The sequence below is a fragment of the Culex pipiens genome, chromosome 2 (assembly GCF_016801865.2).
Source record: "Culex pipiens pallens isolate TS chromosome 2, TS_CPP_V2, whole genome shotgun sequence".
Lineage (NCBI taxonomy): Eukaryota > Metazoa > Arthropoda > Insecta > Diptera > Culicidae > Culex > Culex pipiens.
This window is the reverse complement of record NC_068938.1, coordinates 78,957,492-78,971,068: the sequence shown is the minus strand read 5'-3', so window position 1 is coordinate 78,971,068 and position 13,577 is coordinate 78,957,492. Positions and strand designations below refer to the sequence as shown.

The window sequence follows — 13,577 nt, the reverse complement described above, 5'->3', positions numbered from 1 at the left end:
CTAAACGCACGTTTAAGATTTCAATAGAAACACAGAAAAATAAATTCTTAATTTTAAAGTGCCACGTTATGCTTTATACATAAAAGTACAATAAAACAGATGAATGCTTTTTGCCTTGCTCACCTTGCTGAGGAAAAGCTATAAAATCAATCGAAAATTGAACTTCTTAATTCGACCTCCCTGACCCACCTTCACGTATACATATCGACTCAGAATCAAGTTCTGAGCAAATATCTGTGCGTGTGTATGTCGGAAAGTCGGTGCACTGAAAAAAATGCACTCGTTTATCTCCGGGCTGGCTGCACCGATTTGGACCGTTCTGCACAGAAAAAAATCAATTCCCGTAATCGTGAATCAAGTTCACGAATGTGAGATCCACGAAGGAATTTATTCATGAGTATGGTGCATTTGCACCATAAACGTGAATATATTCCTTCGTGGTTCTCATAATCGTGAACTGACTTCACGGTTTCGAGAATTGATTTTTTTCTGTGTGATCTCGAAACGAAACGAAACTATTGGCACTACGCCCCCCGGGGCATGGCCTTCCTCTAACGTGCGATTTCTGCTCCAGCGCCTCTGACGAGACAGGAGAAACCGGGACCGACGTTTTACTTCACCATCCGATAGAAGCTCAGTGGATAAGGCGGGAATCGAACCCGCGTCTCATAGCATCATCGGGATCGGCAGCCGAAGCCGCTACCCCTGCGTCTGTGTGATCTCATTCGATCCGAATTAGAGTCCCACAAGGCCCTAGTTAATATTATGAAATTTTGTAAAGTACTTCAAAAGTTATGCTAAAAAACGATTTTGACTAAACTACGGAACATTGTAAAAATGTTGGTTTTTGTAAGAAAACCCGTCATGTTATACATTTTTGGAAAGGTATTGAAAGACCTTTCTAACGAGTCCAAAACATTGAAAGAGAGCGGATCTCAGATATTTTGATGAAAACGCACGGCGTGTTTTCTGGGCAACCTTAAGGAGAAAAAATAGTCATCGCTACTTTCAAATGTGTCTTATAGGAAATTTTCTCAGCTTTAGCGAAATAATTCTTCGAGATATTTCTGAGATATCTATTTTTTAAGTTTTTTGTTCTAAATTTCTTTATTATTTATTGCAAACTTTTTAATAACAGTTTGTGAAATTTGTCAAATGATGTGTTTCATGTGACATTTACTCATCAAAATGTGCAAAATAAGAAAAGAATCAATTTGAAAACAATGATTAGATTAGAATTAGATATTTCCTTAACCGAATATTCACCAGTTGCATGGATATAAAACATGTTTTATACTCGAAATTGAACTACAAATTACTGTTACAAGCTTCAGGAGAAATACTTTTCATGAGTATGAATTGTTTTTTTTTCTTGTATGAAACAACAATATCATAGAAGTCTTATAAATCTTATCTTTTTTAAATATTTTACAAATAATTTGACTTTTGTTCAACTAGTTTAGAATGGAAGTTTCTGTTTGTTTTTTTACCTATAATAATTTTTGTTCAAACCAAAAAAAGTTTGTGACGATGTTTTCAACATTCAAAGTTAAAACACACGAATTTACTCCTAGTTTAAAATGCATTTTCAACAAAAAAAAAATATATATTTTTTTCTTCATTTTATACTCATGAGAATATGACTTTTAAAGCTTGCAACAGTAATTTTTAGTACATGTTCGATTTTAAATCATGTTTTGTATTCATGTTTCTGGTTCATATTTAATCAAGAAAATATCATATTTTTTCATAAAAATCCAATAATAACCTTAACAATCTCAAATCTGCAAAAAAATCGGTTGTATCAGCTAATTCAGAACAGACATGTGATACTTGTACACAACAATTATGTAATTAACACCTAATTCTTGTTTAACACATATTTTATTACGGTTTTATGTTTTTAATTTCTGAATAAATCACACATATTCAAAAACTCAAAAAAAAAAATTTTAGCGATTCTTATTTTGCTCATTTTGATGAATAAATGATACTTAAAACACATCATTTGACAAGTTTCCAGAAATGTTATTTAAAAGTTTCCAATAAATAATGAAGGAATTTAAAACAAAAAACTTAAAAAATTGATATCTAAGAAATTTCTCAATGATTCATTTCGCTCTGAAAAGCATTAGAACGCTGAGAAAATTTCCTATAAGACAAATTTGAAAGTAGAGATGACTATTTTTTCCTGAAAAGTTTGTCCTAGAAAACACACCGAGTAAACATTGTCCGGATCTTTCATGCAACTCTTCAGTATTAAAAAATATTTTTAAGCACTTGTATTGAAAAGTATTACTTTTCGTCATTGTCTTGGAGTTTAAAACTTATCTTGCGGAAAATATCATTCAAGTGAGGAAATAAGCGAAGAAGTTGACTTTGAGTATGGCACGGAGCAACGACGCCGAATACTCATCTTGACACTTAGAATGTAAGGCCGCCCCCGTGGGATTCGAACCAGGGTTGCCACAAATACAGATTTATCTGTATTTTACAGATTTTTGAGGTGATGAGGTCATACAGAATCTGTATATAAAAAAATACAGATTTTAAGAAAAACATACAGATGTACAGATTTTCCCGATTTTTTATTAAAATTAAATAATTTTAATTCTTTAAATATTTTTTTTCAATTGCTGGATGAGCCCATACATTAAATTTTAGATTGTATAGCATTTTTATGCATTAAAAAACTATTAAGAATATTTTGTTTTTTGAAAAATTGTTTAAAAATGTCAATACAGATTCCAAATACAGATTTTCGTCCCCCTGATACAGATATACAGATTTTTGACCCTAAAAAATACAGAATCAAATGTGGCAACCCTGATTCGAACCGGTGACCTCTGGATTGTGAGTCCTGTGCTCGGTCAAATTGATCCACACGGACGAGACAAAGGAAGCAAGCGTTCCACTTAAAAATACAATTCAAAGTGTATTCCAGAATCGCAAAAAAAATGTATTCAACTCTTTGCAAAATTTGATTTTTTCAAGGCTCTTCGTTCGCAACAGTTGAACTTTTCAGCACTCAAATGAGTGCTTTCATGAACTTTTCCGTACTGCTATTTTCGGTGACGATAAATAATCAAATTATCACGCGACTCCATTGTCATTTTTTAGCAATATTTTCCCCTGATTACTGTCCATAACAATCGTAAAACACGACAAAATTAAAAAGTCAAATGATTCATGTTTGTTTTCTTCGCTGGCTTTTCTTCCATTTCCGCCCACTCTCGTGCTGGAGGGTTAGTCTGCCATTTTTCAAACCAGAAAGAAGTGCAAAGTGTATGTTTTAATTTCATCATAGCTTTTTCTCGCTTTCGTTTTTAAACATGATTAACGATTGCAATTTACCACCGCTAAGAATTGTTATAAGTTTCTAGTGCTTGGATTATCCAGCTTTTTAAAGTTAATTGTTTTTTCTCTGTAGAAATTGTAGCAATTGTTAAAGTAAATTTGTTCTGATAGTTTGTCCAAAGAAAAGTCGTTGATATCATTTGTTATTCTTTTCAAAGTCAATATTGCCATTTGCAATCGTACACAATCATCCTGTTTACAATTAATTAACAACACAACCGCTCCAGAACAAATATTTAGCAACACCGGAAGTGCTTCGAACGCAAATTGCCCATCTCGAGCAAACCATGCCCCAAGCGCAAAACCAGACTCTGCCGTTTCGTGATAATTTTGCTAAATCCTCCGGCAGTGGTCGCGATTAAGGGAAGCACCAGCACCGTGTGGCTGGCAATACAAAATCGATAATCTACCGACCCGGTACGACAAAGTTTCGCCAGCAGTGGGACACAGTACGTCTTGCCGTACTTTGGGGGGCTTCACACTTTGGAGAGCTGTCAGTCTGCTCCGGCACCACCACTAGCAAGGTGGTGGCTGGATCTGGGAGGAGGGAGCAACTCCCACGTGGAATCGGAAACGAAAAGTTTTGGCTTCAAACCCCGCCAACAGAATACCTTTAGCATATATTAGACGCGTCGACAATGGGAAAACTTTGTTTTTCTGTTTTGTCCAATTATCAAGGGGGACAATAATAATTTCCTGGTGGATTTGCGTGGAGCAATTTTCTTTCCATAATTCAAAATTTTGAAGGTTTCTCAATGTTGGTTTCAAAGTTTTGACATAGAATTGAGAAAATTATTTTTTTGGCCTGTAGGATTTATTTGTAAAAAAGAGTGTATAATCATTTAAATAAGACATTTTGAGTATCACATTTTCCCAAATTGAGCTTTCTTGCTTCATAATTTTCCAGAGAGTAATTGTGGCTGAATACTAGCTTTGCTAGCGAATGGTCCTGGGTTTGATTCCCATCTGAAAAATGTTTCTTATTCATCAAAATTTATGACTCTGAAGGTTTGAAGACTGATCATGCTAAATTTTGTTATACGTAATGTCTGAAAATTCCCCAAAGTTCCGAAGTATTAGGGCTCACGCAAACAGCGTGATTAATTTTATCTGAATTACAGACATGGATTTTAATTGCATTTTTTTATTTTGTTCAAATGTTGTATTCATTTTTTCGTATAATTTTGTGCAGCTGTTCAAACAAAAATGATACGTTAATATAAGAAAATCTTTTGAAGGAATTTCCTGATCGACTTGGTGTTTTCGGAAATTTTATGGGTGCTGATGAGAACTATTTTAAAACAATTATTGCGCATAAGTGACCACCTCTGAAAATATATTTTTTCGCAATATTGAAAAAATCCTTAAATTTTGCCCATGAAACATTTAAGATATGACAGTCTCCCATTTTTTCAGCAAGTATAAATGCCCTATTTTCGATGTTTAAAAATTAAGCATTTGTGAAATTTTCTGATCATTTTGAAAACATTTTTTTGAATAGTTATGAAAAAAGACCATTGCAAGTATTTTGCAACGGGGCAAAAACATATTTTTTCAAAAAACTTCAAAATTTTAATAGAAATAGAAGTGTAACTAGCTGAAAACAATTTTAAATGCATTTTACTTCGTTTAAAATTTTATTTCACATGTCTGGGATCGATCAAACATATTTTTAATTTTTGTGGAATTCCAATGTAGAATACCGCAAAAAGATTTTTTTTTCTGCGAAAATAAAAATCAAGTATTAAACTTGAATAGCATAGCATAGCATAGCATTGGTGTCTACCCGTAGCTGCTACTTCGTTATTGACCAGGACCCCCAAACATTGCTCCAAACATTGAACCAATCATCACCCCTTCGCAATTTTCAAAGGTCCCTATCGTACTGATCAATACCGACGCCGGCCATGACCAGTGGTAAGACACGGGGAAGTGGGGGTAAATTTTGGCTTATTTTAGCGTGACGTACTTTATGGATGAAGCCTATCACATGAGTTTTGAGGGGTTAGTAAGATGGGTATGAGGTCAGGAATCACTGTGGTAGGTGATGCGACCATAAGCAATTTGTTTATCGGTTCAAATTTTAAAAATCTTAGGCATATTCGACGGCGTGCCTTCCGATCATCGATGATATGGAAAGGACTTAATCCAGCAAAACGACTTGCTAGTCTCAAAAAATAGGTACATTTTTATAGAAACTATAAAAAGAGAACAACACAAAAAATCTCATCGGCCAACGAACGCGAGTAAAAAAAACAATGAAATAAGAAGAAGGTAAAAAAACAGAACTGCGCGTCCCGAAAAGCACCACTCTAATGATGCCATTATTTAATTATAATGGCCAATCACCCCATAGAGTTATCTAGGTGCGCATGTATTGTGTGTACGTACACGAAAAAGATTGAGGTTAAATTTTGTACCCGCCAGCAAAACAAATGGGGTGCTAGTGTGCGTGAGCTCGGGCTTAGATAACTCTATGCACTCGAACAGCGACACAAAAGAGACGGAAAATAACACGAAAAAACAGGACTGCGCGTCCCCACAGGCACCGCACTCAAATCAAGTATTAAACTTGAATATTTTGAAAACTAATGATTTCAAAACAACTGGGTAGGTGCAGAGAGAATACTCTTTGGTAGGTGTAACATGCATTTTTAAACACTGTTTCATTGAAATGTTGATACCATGGCTTGTAATTTCAACTTTTTAATTTTTTTTTATTCACGCAGGTATGTACCATTAGGGTGTAAAATGGATGCATGGAAAACAAATAAAGTTGACTAAATTTAGTGAGCACAGCAACTTTTAAGTTCCTGTTGGGGTCCTAAACAAATCCCTAAAGTTTGGTAACGATTGATTAAGTCCCCACTTTGACGAGTTTTGACGAGTTTTAGACGAGTTTCGAGGACGCCATACTCTCTTCGAGAAAGTCCAGAGCATCCGAATATGAATCAGGTGTTGGTATAGCGTGAAGCATGGATTTTTTAATTATAAAAATTCAAAAAATGATATTTCCCATACAAATTTATATGAAAAATTTAATCGCTTTGCGCAGCACACTACAAACAACACTGAACTAATCGTTCTCAAACTTTTGGGAAGTTTTTTAGGAACCTAAAATGAACTGAAAAATTACTGTGCTGGATTACAGGGATGGAATAATGCAAAACAATCAATTTCGCTTGCGAATTTTGTTCACCCGCGAAAGAAAGAGGAAGCGAATCACGCTAAAAAAATCGCTCCTGAAATTCTCCAAGAAAATCAATCCGCTGATGCTTTTTTGTGAATTTCTTTGTCAGCACCACTTAAAAACATTTATTTCGCTTTGTTTACACACAGCCCATCTACAAAATGTGACAGGTCCTTTTTCGAAGTGTGACGTAACACTTGCAAGTGTAGTAGTGAAAAAGATGTTCTGCCGAGTAATCAAGATGATGATTTTTTTGGATTCCTTATACCGATAGTGTGCGAGAGAGGAGAGCCATGCTCCCTTCGCTTCGCTAGGAGACGGTGATTTTAGCGGATTGCAGACTGGATTTCGCCATGTGATGTGATGATTGTCTAAGCCCAAGTTGCCTAGGATTGATAATTGGGAATAGAACCAATTCCACCTGCTCCCTTCGGATATTTACTCTTGATGAACATCCAAAGATTTTCGTTTGATTATGATTATTCCATCGCTGCACCCTAATGAAGCATGTTTACAAGGAAATCAAATTCCTGTCAAAAATTACAAATTACTTCCATGTGTGTCGACTAATGAATTTCTAACACAATATATTGCTCCGGGAAAGCTCCTTTTCCAGGATATTATCGTCCTGAAACGGCTCTTGGCATGGTCTTTTTTCGTCCTAGTCCGGATCACTTCCCCGAGGAAACGGATCAGTTGCGTCTGACGTGCAATTAACCAAATAAATTACCTTGTCATTAATCAGAATCAGATCCGGCTGGGGACGAACGTGACACTGCCTGCAAGCAGGCTCACATCAAATGTCATGTGAGCTGCTGCGTACACGTACACAAAAAGCAGTTAACGCGAAACAAAAAAAAGACGTCTGACATACGCAGACGCCTTCTGGTTTGTTAAGGGTAGACAAATATGCTTTTTGATGTGTTTCAAAGGGTAAACAATTTCGTGTCAACATTATTTATTTTTATTGAATTGAAGTATTTTTAAATTTAAATATTTTTTTGCGTTATAAAGATAAATTTGTCCTTGAATTAAAAAAAATGTATTGAAAAAGATACACAGTAAAAAAAAATCACGATAATATTACATTTGGGAAGGGGTACATCTTTTATGTCAGAAAAAAATGTGAAATTTTACCTCTGGAAATGTGTAATTTTACCACTGTTCTGGTGTAATGCCACTTTTTCAGTCTAAATTGAGGTAAAATTACATCATAAAAGAGGTAATATTCAACCTTCCAAAATTACACCTTCCATATTTATACTATTTTTGACTGTGTAGCAATAATAAATTCTTTTTGGTAAATTTCCTTTAATCACACTACCAAAATCCAGCACACTACAAACAACATATCGCGGCCTATTGTCAACATGACCAAACCGTGACGGTGATTGGCGTAAACAGTGTGTACCTACACAAATTGCTGTCAAGGCGCCACCCACACTGGCTAGCCACCAAAGTGTAACTAATTAGTCACCAACGGCTCCCACGCTTCCACACCAGCAGCCAGGAAGTGGCCGGAACTGCGCTGGAACTGGGTGGGAAAATCGTACGAACGAAAAATGTGTTTGACGTGAAGCGGAGGGTAAATACAATATCTGTTAAAGTTGTCGCCAACTGACAGGGCTGTTGATTCGGAGTAATTGTCTTCGCCGGAGATGACGTTTGTTTGTCGATGGGTAGCAGTGAGACGGCGGAAGAGTGCTTGGAAATAATGTATGGGTCATGTCATACTCAAAAAAATAAAAATAAAATACAAAGTCAAAATTGACTTTTTCTAATAACGCTCAAATGTGGTGCAACTATTTTAAGATAAAAACATGCAAGAATCCCAAATTTCAGCTAAAACGGACATCCCCTACTTTTTTGGCAGATCCTCCAAGTTTTGTGATTTAAAAAAAAAAATCAAAAAACCTTGAAAGTGTTAAACATGTCATTAGAGTCATTAGGGTGGGATCGAACATTGTGCAAAGGAATTGAAATTTGTATGGATATTAAAAACTAATAGCAAGAAAATTCGCTTGAAAAGAAAGATTTCTATTTGAACCTTAACGTTCGAATAATTGGATAGGAATAGCACCCAAATTTAAACCTATGATTTTGGAGAAAATTGCATTAGACAACGCAATTTAGCTCTTGAGATGTTGGAAATAAAAATGGGCTTTTTTAACTTGCCGTTTTTGGCTTGGCTGTTGCGTGGGAAATAAATGCGTCAGAAAGCACAAAATCGTTTCCCTTAAAACTTAAAATTTGGCAAACTTGTAATAAATATACGTTTTTTTGTTGTTAATATTACCTGCAATTTTTTTTTGCATACTCTTTTTGGCCCTATCCTCACAGTCGAATAACAAATTTTATGAAAAGTAATTCTGACTGCTTTTATACCAATCAAAATTTTCGATAATAATCAAATGATTGAGATTTTTTAGCTGTTTAATATCATCATAGTTTTTCAATGAAATTCATGTTAATATCTTGAATATTTTTTTTTCTAATTTCGAGTTGTAAATTTTGTTTTACGCCCACAGTTAACCTTCTTACGGTATTGGGATCCTTTTCGGCCTTTTTGATAATTAAATTTGCCATAACTTTTGCTATATACATGCTAGAGCCTTGAAATTTTCTGACATTAAATATATAGTAAAAATACACATTACACAAAACAAACAAACCTCGGACGATCCCTAGGGGAGCGTCCATAACGAAAGTTACTTTAAAGGTATTGGGGCCCTTTTCGACCCCAAACTTTTAAAAATCGTCAAAATCCTTTTTTTGACTGATTCCGGTTCTTTAGGTCACAGATGAAAGCTTAGAACGTCCCCTTTCCGAAACCGACCTAGAAAACCGGATTTGTGGTCACCGGGAATCGGCTACAACCGAAATCCGGAACATCCGAAAAGTTCATGTTTTACTGTTTTTCACTTATAGAATGACCAAAATGCATCAGCGAATAACGGCATGACCGTAGATTGACCTATCTTTCAATTTCATGAAGTTTGATATGTTGGATGATGGGTTTTATCTCATATTCCGGAAGTGTCCCCAAGGGGCCACCAGTAACCGGTTCCAGATTGGGCAGGATGGCTCAGCGAACAACGGCATTACCAAAAATGGACATATCTTTCATTTTCATGAAGTTTTATATGCAACATGATGGGTTTTCAACAAAAAATCAAGTTGGCCGTTCATCGGGTACCCGGGAACCGCTCCCATGGAAGTGATAATTAACACTACAGAGTGGTTCTGTATTGTGTTTTAAGTACACCCAAAATTCAGAGTCGAGATAATCGTTCTCTCAAAATTTATTGAGGGCTCAGTTCCAAAATCGATAGAATAATGGTACCAACTCACACCATCATAACAAATGAGTTCATTCGTTAGTTGAATCAATAAATCTCCAACAAGTATCATACATCGACTTCTGACTTCTCCTTAGTCACTAAGCTGTGATGGCCGAGACAGCTAAGTCATTGGATTGGTTTGTCAAAGGTCTCTAGTTCGATTCCCGTTGTCGACACTTTCGGTTTTTTGTTTGACGGATGAACTTTTTTTGCAAATGAACCTCGAGAGAATAGTTCTATCGCCCATCTCGAGCTGTGTTCTCTGCGTCCGTGAATGGTACCACTATTCTCTCGACTCGAGACCATCATTCTCTCGGACTAGCGCTGCCAGTTTTGGGTGTAAGTTTTATGGGTCAAATTCAACTATCATGAGAGTTTTGGTATCACTTATACGTGAAAAACATGAACTTTTTGGAGGTAATACCTGTCGAATGCAACCCGAAGCACCCTGATTGGTTAAAGTTTGCCGGAGATACAGTTCGTCAAATTTCGGGTCTCAAAAAGGTCTTTTTCGATTGTTCCGATTCCCGGTGGCCACAGTGACCAAATCCGGGTTTTCCAGGTCGGGTTCGGAAAGGGAACGTTCTAAGCTTTCATTTGTGACTAATAGAACGGAAATCGGTCAAAAACTGGATTTTAGACGATTTCTTACAATTTGGGGTCGAAAAGGACCCCAATACCTTATGTGTGATTTTTTAATACCAAGGGAAGTTTAAAGACCGAGCGGATAGTCCTTCCGAATTGAAACGAAAGGAAAATACTGTGGGAGCGTTCTTTTATTACGTAACGCAGTTGGGGGGAGGGGGGTCGGAGACCGTGTTACGCTCCATACAAAATTTGTATGGATATTTTGTTACGAGGGGGGGAGGGGGTCTTAAAATCCGATTTTTTTGCGTTACGTAATAAAAGAACGCTCCCTATTTTGCGTGAGTACAGACATCTCGCGCTTACAACCACAACAAATCGTGTTCATTTGTTCATTGAAACAGTTCATCCGATTGAGAGGCTAGTATAGACAAAGTTTTTTTGTGGGTCCTATGTTAATAGGTCCTATTTAAAAAAAACTCTACTCTTTATCCTCTTGTATGCTGATATCCAGTTCCAGTTCTGGTTGCAAGTTATTAAGTTATCAAGAAATTAATGATTTTAAATTTGTCAAATTTGTCTGAAATGAGGTCACACATCTCGAATTTTATGTTAAAAGTATGAAAAAAAAAAACGTTTTTTTTTGTTGTTGGTTCGATTTTCCAAAGCCCCATACAAACCTTCGGATAATCGAACTGGACAGTAGATGGTCAGTGGTACCCAATTATTTGACTTGTCTTGACCCTCTACTGCCCACATTTTTTTTCGAAAATTTTGTTTTTTTTTCCCGTGTTCAGGAGGTCATTTTGAGCAACTTTTGTTCTACGAAAAACTTTACTTCTCTTGTACTTGTTTTATGTGTTTCTTTTTTCATTTTTAAGTATTTTAATTTACATTTATCTTGTTTAGTTTATGTTTGTTTTTGGTAGTATTTGACCTATTGTACCACCTTCTATCATTAAATTTTGCTTATCAAATTTTTTCATGTTTTTACAGTCACTTTTTAAATTTATTGCTTGTTTTTTCACATTTTCTGCTACAAAATGGCACCATTATCATTTAAATTGTAAAAAAACGCGTAGAGGAATAGTCCGAGATACATGAAACATCACAGCATACTTCTTTTTTCTTAAAATATATTTTTAAAAACATTGGCAAAGTCACATAAAACGAGTAAAGCTTCCAACCCTATAATTTTCTACAATTTTAAGAGTTCTTCTGGCCAATGCTTTTTAAAAATCAAAAATTGGATGAAAAATGGATTTTTGGCGATTTTTTAAATTAAAGCCCGTCTAAAGGCGGGGTTGGTTTGTAGAGGGTTAAACGAAAAAGATCAAATTTTATCTTCACAATGTTTTCAACGGGAATTTTTAACTATCTTACGAAAAAAATACGATTTGTTTGATAAAACGCAATCTAAAATGATTAAAAATTAGAACAAACTCACTAGCTTCAACACGTTAAATTCGCGAAGTTCCACGTACCCAGCTATCGCACAACGTTTAATCCTGTTCGACGCTAATAAACACACACTTCCACTCTGTACTCATTCAAAATTCATTCACGACCGTGACACGACATCCTTGCTACTAATTCATAGCTCCTGACGAGCCCGACTGACTGCCAACACAGATGTGTGTTGCGACCGACCGACGCTGCATTAAGATGAGAAGGCTGTGCGAAGAGCAGAAAACAAACAAACCACGTGAAACAGACACACACACAGACATATGCTCCCACGTTAAAATAACAATAGCAACAATGTTTGTACACATACACACACGAATGAAATCACACACATGTGCGGTGCGTGGAAATTCTGCTCTCTTCTACACACGGCATGTTTTCTCTAATGCAGCACTTTTCCTAATGAAATTCGACAACATAAAACACACACGCACATACACACACATGCAAACATGCACACACTCACACGCGTGTCAAACTACGATACACTGCAGCAGTCAATCTGCTTACGATGTACTTTTTAGCATTTTGATGTACGTTTGCCCTACCACGTGGTGCCTCTTTCCACGGGAGATTTTCCTCCCTGGGTTGGCGTAAATTTACAGGTGAATGGATACAGAAGGAAGTCGGGAAACTTTCCTTAACAAAAACACGCACACACACACACACACTTTCACGCCATTCAGCGACTTTTGCACTATTGCTGCATTTTTGCTTCTTTTTCTTTTGCTACTTGCCTCACTTCTTTCGCTCCGGTTTTTCAATGCCGTATTTTGCCCTCTTTTTATAGCTCAATTACATTCTGCTGAATGTGCAGCTTTCCGATTCCGTTGGGGCTGGGGAATGCCCCTGAATGTAGACCATCACACCAGATGACTTCAGCATCACCCCCGGTTTGAACCTTTTTTCTGTGCCTCTTCTTTTGAAAGTAAAATTTGCCCCAAAAGCAAAAACACGCACACGCTTTTCAATTTTTCGATCCCCGAAACTTTTCCTTACGCAAAAAACATACACGAAAAACTGGATTTTCCCGAAAAACAAAAAAAAAAGAAATCCCGACCGTTAATGGCAAGAGAGAGCACCGCGGAAACTATGTCAAGCGACAAGGGGAAAGGCTCAGTTCGTACTGACCGAGTTGGCACGAGTCCACGAGGTTCGAACCTGGCTGGCTTTCCCTTCGGGAGGAAAACTCCGGTGAAGCAGCAGCAGCAGCAGCGAGCGCGAGCACGCACACTAGTCTGCACGTGAGCACAGTCGGGTTTCGGGCTGGAAAAGTCTCTCCCACCGGTGTAAGGATGGATAGGGTAACCGAGAAGCGAGGACAGTTCACTTGAATTTGGTAAAGAAAATGGGTTCGCTTGCTGCGATAGGATTTTCAAAACAATTTATTATTTGCAAGACTTTTAATTTCAGAATATTCAAACAATTGATTTTTTTTTTAATTTAATATGGAAATTACAGCTAGAAAATGCCGCACTATCACCTACCAGCTGCCATGAATTTGTAAAGCTAAAAATTTTAATCTTTTGTGTTTGTTTGCCGTAAAAGTTATTTTTTATTTAAATTTTATGCATCGAAGAATTGAAGTTTAAAATTTAAAATCGTGTTTTAAAAATCCAACTGATTTTTTTCTCAAC

General features: G+C 36.4%; 2 protein-coding genes across 4 annotated transcripts in view; one reads left to right on the top strand and one right to left on the bottom strand.

The window, feature by feature from the left end:
* Positions 1-13,234, bottom strand: part of LOC120422979 (START domain-containing protein 10-like) — a 68,300-nt gene extending 55,066 nt beyond the window's left edge. Inside the window, exon 1 of one of the 3 annotated variants that reach the window (XM_039586588.2) lies at positions 13,072-13,234. The gene's annotated coding sequence lies outside the window, so the exon portion shown is untranslated. The other 2 variants (XM_039586587.2, XM_039586589.2) reach the window with 2 other exon arrangements.
* LOC120422968 (phosphopentomutase) overlaps positions 1-13,577 on the top strand; it is a 192,028-nt gene that overhangs the window by 133,686 nt on the left and 44,765 nt on the right. The gene's annotated exons all lie outside the window — the stretch shown is intronic.